This window comes from Carassius auratus, unplaced genomic scaffold (genome assembly GCF_003368295.1).
Source record: "Carassius auratus strain Wakin unplaced genomic scaffold, ASM336829v1 scaf_tig00217716, whole genome shotgun sequence".
Classification (NCBI taxonomy): domain Eukaryota; kingdom Metazoa; phylum Chordata; class Actinopteri; order Cypriniformes; family Cyprinidae; genus Carassius; species Carassius auratus.
In genome coordinates, this window is record NW_020529206.1 from 25,885 (window position 1) to 32,742 (window position 6,858).

A 6,858-nucleotide genomic window follows, 5' to 3' on the forward strand; every position below is an offset into this window, starting at 1 on the left:
TTTCACACAGGACGCGGTATGCGCGGCACTGGACCCTGGGCTCAGCGTTGCCCTTCAGATACAACGCGATTTGCGCTGCACTATGCCAAGAGCAAAGTAGGTGGAGTTTTCAAAACTGCCCGTGCATACGTTCTATTTATAACAGTTCTTCTATCTAATAACGTGCAGGCCTGTTAATTGTATCGTACTGCTCAGGAAATTCCGACACAGTACTAGTCCATTTTGATTTCTGTGCTTGTTTGGATGCCCCGATCGATTGGTAAAGTGCACCCAAACACCAGACCTGTTGGTTACTGGAGGATCTTCTATTTCTGGTCTGTTAAACGCATTGGCCATTTTGCAACGAGCCTTCAGCGCGTGCTGAGTGAGCGAGCGCCTGACTGAGTAGCCTAACATAAACATATAAGTTGGTGTTTTTTTCTTCTTCGGGGGTGTCAGGGGCGTTGCCTGTTACGTCGTTTGGGTTATTGGGCTACCTTGTTGAACGCATATCATTATATTTCACAATTTATTTATTTTTTCCAAATATAATTAATTAGTCCAACGAACCGTTCGGTACATAATGCTTACCGCGTACCGAACCGAAAGCCTCGTACTCGAACGGTTCAATACGAATACGCTTATCGTTACACCCCTAATAAAAATCATTACAAAATATATAATCTATGTGCGGAAAGACATTATGATACTGCCAAATTTAACTGCATCATAGCTATGGGCTTTCCAGCTGAAAGACTTGAAGGTGTCTACAGAAACAACATAGATGATGTAGTGCGATTCTTGCATTTGAAGCATAAAAATCATTACAAGATATATAATCTATGTGCAGAAAGACATTATGATGTTGCCAAATTTAACTGCAGAGTTGCACAGTATCCATTTGAGGATCACAATCCTCCTCAGTTAGAACTTATTAAACCTAAAAGAACGGATGTCACGAAGGCAAAGCAGCGCTTTGGAGGCTGTGATGATGATGGACGGCCTAACCCTTTCATTATTTGCAAAGATTTTCAAACCTTTCTGTGAAGATTTAGATAAGTGGCTCAGTGAAAATGACAATCATGTGGCTGCCTGTTACACCGAGGCAAATTCAAAAAAGCACAAGAGGCTCTGGACTTCTATGGTGAAGTTAGAACCAGAGACAAGAAGGGAGTAACTATTCCCAGCCAGAGGCGATATGTGTACTACACAAGATGGTGTTTGAGACCGTGCCTATGTTCAGTGGAGGGACTTGCAGGGATTCTGCTGTAAAAAGCAAGAGTGAGCAGATTCCACATGGGTTCAGAAAAACCAATTGGCATTGGGATCCTCAGTTTGTGGTGTACCAACTGAAAGTGAAAATCCACACATCTAATCCAGTGCACACAAGGCGAGAGGAGAAGTACATGTACTTTGATTTTCCACAGCCACTGCCTGTGAGCGGAGACATCAAGGTGGAGTTCTTCCACAAGCAGAACAAGATGCTGAAAAAGGATAAGATGTTTCACTTCTGGGTGAACACCTTCTTCGTCCCTGAAACCGGATGAGAGCTTAGAGAAGGTTGAAAATGGAGGTTTAGTGAAGGAACTGGATGGAAAACAAACCACAGAATGGGGAGAGAATGATAAGGATTATCTAATCCTGACTTTAGCCAAGAACAACTTGGATAAAGCCAATAAGGATAAAGCCAACAGATACTTCTCTCCAAACTTCAAGGTGAAGCTGTATTTCACAAAATTAGTGGAGGAACCATCCAACTTGGAGGCCTCTCTCTCTCTTTCAAACACCCACACACAGATACACACAAAGAGAGAATCCATTGAAATGCTGAGTTGGGCCCTGCTAAAACCTGCTGTTAGTTTAAAATTAATTTGAGTGGACAACATATATACAAATACACAAACCTATATACAATAAACATACTGAATGGTAATTTACAAAATAAGTATGGGGTTCAATAAAATTTTAGACCAAATGTGTTGTGCAGTTTCAAATGAACCCAAGTTCAGTGCTGTGGCATTGTTTGCAGGCCGAGAGATCAAGGGTCAAGTAGGCCTTGTCGAGTAATTTAGAGGCCTTTGTTGCTTAACATTTGTAGTTTATAAATTTAAATAAGGATTATAAACCTTTAATATGATTTTTTGACATTATTGCAATACAAAACACCAGTGAAAGGCCTGAATCTGGGCTATATGTTACCCATTTCTCTGCCCACAAGTCCAGGCTCAACCATTCAGGCCAACCCTATCAGCTTTTGATCAGCATCACAGTGTATTAAATTTTGCAGGCCTGTCGCCTGGGGGTCAGAGGTCAGATCTAAGTTTTTTGGTATGTATTTCTGCCCGGCATTTTCAAATATATGGTTAATGATATATATCTCCTAATAAATGAAAAAAACAATGAAGTTAAATCTTAAAGTTTTCAGTATATATTTTCTGCCCAGCAAAGTAAAGGGAATGATGTTGCGTAGTCGCCGACATCACATATCCCAAGACGAATGCAGGAAGTCAGAACTAACTACCGTGATGCACGTCCAAAATCAGCGTACTTTTTTTTTTTTAATCAGCAGTACTTTATATTGGAGAAACGCGCGCAGACCTATGTTCACCAGTCTATTTGCCTAATCTACCCGGTACTTTACACGCCGCGGTGGAAACGCAGAAAGCAACAGGTCTGGGGGGAAAAAAAGTTCCTGGTACAAATGTTCCGGGTAAATTCGGTGGAAACGCGGCATAACTCCTCCTAGACCGTCCAAGCTACATACTCCAAACTCGGGTCAGACCTTCATACTGTTCTGACTTGGGTGTGCATATCTTTTCAGACTGGTTTGAGTTATGGTTTTCTTAAAAATTAATATAAAAAATCATAAAAAATGCCCATAGACTTTCATTGACAGGATGCTCAGATGACCCAAGCTCCAAATCCCATTAGACTCAATCAAGCTTTGATGCTAATCAATTTAAACTCCTTCAAACTCATCTAATCTATCTATCTATCTATCTATCTATCTATCTATCTATCCTAATAATATGCTAATCATGCTAAAATCATGCTAACAACATGCTAATCATGCTAGAAACATGCTAGCAACATGCTAATCATACTAAAATCATGCTAGCAACATGCTAGTCGCATGCTAGTCATGCTAGAAACATGTTAACAACATGTTAATCATGCAAGCAACATGCTAATCATGCTAGAAACATGCTAGTTGCATGCTAATCATGCTAGAAACATGCAAGCAACATGCTAATCATGCTAGAAACATGCTAGCGACATGCTAGTCGCATGCTAATCATGCTAACAACATGCTTATCATGGTAAAATCATGCTAGCAACATGCTAGTCGCATACTAGAAACATCCTAGCAACATGCTAATCATGTTAGCAACATGCTAGTCACATGCTAATCGTGCTAGCAACATGCTAGTCATGCTAGAAACATGCTAGCAAAATGTTAATCATGCTAAAATCATGCTAGCAACATGCTAGTCGCATGCTAGAAACATGCTAGTGACATTCTAGCAACCATGCTAATCATGCTAGGAACATGCTAGCGAAATGCTAGCAACATGCTAATCATGCTAAAATCATGCTAGTCAAAGATAGTCATGCTAGAAACATGCTAGCAACATGCTAGCAACATGCTAGTCGCATGCTAGTCGTGCTAGAAACAACCATAGCAACAATGCTAATCATGTTAGAAACATGCTAGTCACATGGCTAGTCATAGCTAGAAACATGCTATCATGCTAGCAACATGCTAGCAACATGGTAGTCGCATGCTAATCATGCTAGAAACATGCTAGTCGCATGGTAGTCATGCTAGAAAAATTATCGGACAAAAAATAGGCTACACATTTCGTTCACACGGACAAGCTAAACCGACATATGTTATTATTACCAGGTCAGATCTCATTAATAAATTATGTCTCTGACCAAAGAACAGAGAGAAAGACGAGAGAGAAATGAGCGCTTCATCAGCATTTTTTAAGAGCTTCCAAAAATATCACAGCGAATGCACTAATCCACCCATTAGAACACAACAAGAGCAGAATTCAGGTGTTTTTGAAATGTTTATGTGTGCAAAATGAAATATAATTTGACAGCGTGATACAGCTTATGAATACTGAAGGAAAAAAAGTCACGACAGCCTTTTAACTCTGGAGTCGATTAACGCATACGCGTTTTGAGTCATTTTCTCCTGATAACCCTGAAAATTACTTCAATTACACTTTTAGTTTTAATCGTACAGATAAGAGCAATACATCAATCGAATCTGTAAAGGGTCTACTTTTTTTTGGATACAGACATCATAACAACAAAACTTTGTGCACTTAAAAAATAAAGATAACAAAGGTGCTGTCTGCATCCTTGTCTGCGCTGATCTTAATTTACAAACACGTCATTAAAATTAACTGTAACTCCATGAATACTCAACGAAGAGACATGAGAGATATATCTATAGAAAGCTTGATATGTCTACTTTTAAACTAAACAAGTGCTGCCGAACAAATATTCTGTGATAAAGTAATCCATATCAAAACAACGCGATGTCCTTTTTTCACGTCTCCCTTCATTATATGTGTATGGAAGGCCAAGAGGGTAAAATACACATGAATTTTAACGCGTCAACAACACGTTAATTACGTGTATTTCACGCGTATTCACTCTGGATTTTTCACTCGTGAAAAATCTGTGCGTATTTAACGTGTATTTCAAGTGTTAAATACACGTTAAATACACGTGAAATACACATGAAGTACGTGTTAAAAATCAGTTGAACAGGTCAATGTCATTGGCTGCTGAGGACTTGGGTCAAACCACTTCTGTGTGCTTAGAGGGGTGTACCATTCATAGACAGGCAACCACCATTTAACATGCTATAGATCAGCTTATTCAGCCTTATTATTTAGTCTTTTTTCTTTTCTGTTTTGTATAGCCTATAGAAATAATATATTTAAGTTTCAGTTTTATGAAATATTTATTTTTTAATAATATTAATTAAAATTTTGTAGTGATCGTATAAAGTTTATAAAAGTTACAGTATTTTGTAATGAAACAGGACTTTTTGTTTAGCTCTTGACTCCCCGAATTATACTATATATAGTGTCCCTTCTTTAATTTTTCAGTAATGTGTGATAACTTAAAATATGTTGTCAGTACTGTTAAAATAAGATCAAATTGAATGGTATTAGGAGATTATGGTTTTTGCATGACTTATTTCGCATTCAGCTAGACAACCCTGTCGTAGCTGTTATCATAGCCTAGGCTTTTTATTAAAAAAAAATACAGTAAGTACTGTGTCATGCTAGAAACATGTTAACAACGTTAATCATGCAAGCAACATGTTAATCATGCTAGCAACATGCTAGTCACATGCTAGTCACATGCTTGTCATGCTAGAAACATGTTAGCAAAATGCTAATCATGCTAAAATCATGCTAGCAACATGCCAGTCGAATGCTAGTCATGCTAGAAACATCCTAACAAAATGCTAAAATCATGCTAGCAACATGCGTCGCATGCTAGTCATGCTAGAAACATGCTAATCATGCTAGAAACATGCTAGCGACATGCTAGCAATATGCAAATCATGCTAGAAACATGCTAGCAACATGCTAATCATGGTAAAATCATGCTAGCAACATGCTAGTCACATGCTAGTCATGCTAGCAACATGCTAATCATGCTAGCAACATGCTAATCATGCTAGCAACATGTTAACAACATGATAACAACATGTTAATCATGTTAGAAAAATGCTAGTGACATGCTAGCAAAACATGCTAATCATGCTAGCAACATGCTAGTCGCATGCTAATCATGCTAGAAACATTCTAGCATCATGCTAATCATGCTAAAATCATGCTAGCAACATGCTAGTCACATGCTAGAAATGTGCTAGCAACATGCTAATCATGCTAAAATCATGCTAGTCACATGCTAGAAACATGATAACAACATGCTAATCATGCTAGCAACATGCTAGTCGGATGCTAGTCATGCTAGAAACATGCTAGTCGCATGCTAGTCATGTTAGAAACATGTTAACAACATGCTAATCATGTTAAAATCATGTTAGCAACATGCTAGTCACATGCTAATCATGCTAGAAACATCCTAGCAACATGTTAATCATGCTAGAGACATGCTAGCAACATGCTAATCATGCTAAAATCATGGTAGTAACTTCCTAATAATGCTAGCGACATGGCTAGTCACTTGCTAATTATGGTAGCGACATGCTAGATACCTTGCTAATCATGCTAAGTACATGCCAGTCACTTGCTAATCATGCTAGCAACATGCTAGCAACTTTGCTAATCATGCTAATGACATGGTAGTCACTTGCTTGTTATGCTAGCAATATGTTAATCACTGTCTTTTTTAAACTTCTTAAACTTTTAAATCTTTTCAAACTTTTCAAACTTTCTGGTCAGGCTTTCTCAAGCCAACTTAAAGTTTGTCTTGACAAACTTTTTTTATCTAGTTGTTCATTAAAACAATATTCAATCAGAATGTGTATCACATCGTTGGAAATAGGGATGTCAAATTTAGATTATTTCCATGATCGATCGTCGTTTAAATAACGATCAATTAATCGATTAATCGTTAACCATAATACTGCAAAATGCGTCTATTGCAGGCACACAGTCAGCGGTATGAAAGGATGTGCAAAAGCCACACACACACACAAAAACGCTTTCTCACTTGAATTAAAGAGGTTTTAGTCTGAATAAAATGCTAGTAGCAGGATTATAAAATGAATAGATGCGATTATGATCATTTGATAAAATCAAGAGAGCGCGCCATACTTTTGAGGTCATTTTACTTTGTTGACAGTTTCCAATCCTGCACGGAGAACGCTGAACGCGC

At 38.1% G+C, this 6,858-nt stretch overlaps 1 pseudogene; it reads left to right on the top strand.

The window, feature by feature from the left end:
- Nucleotides 1-635: 635 nt before the first annotated feature.
- Nucleotides 636-1,854, top strand: LOC113102392 (phosphatidylinositol 3,4,5-trisphosphate 3-phosphatase and dual-specificity protein phosphatase PTEN pseudogene; annotated as a pseudogene).
- Nucleotides 1,855-6,858: the final 5,004 nt, after the last annotated feature.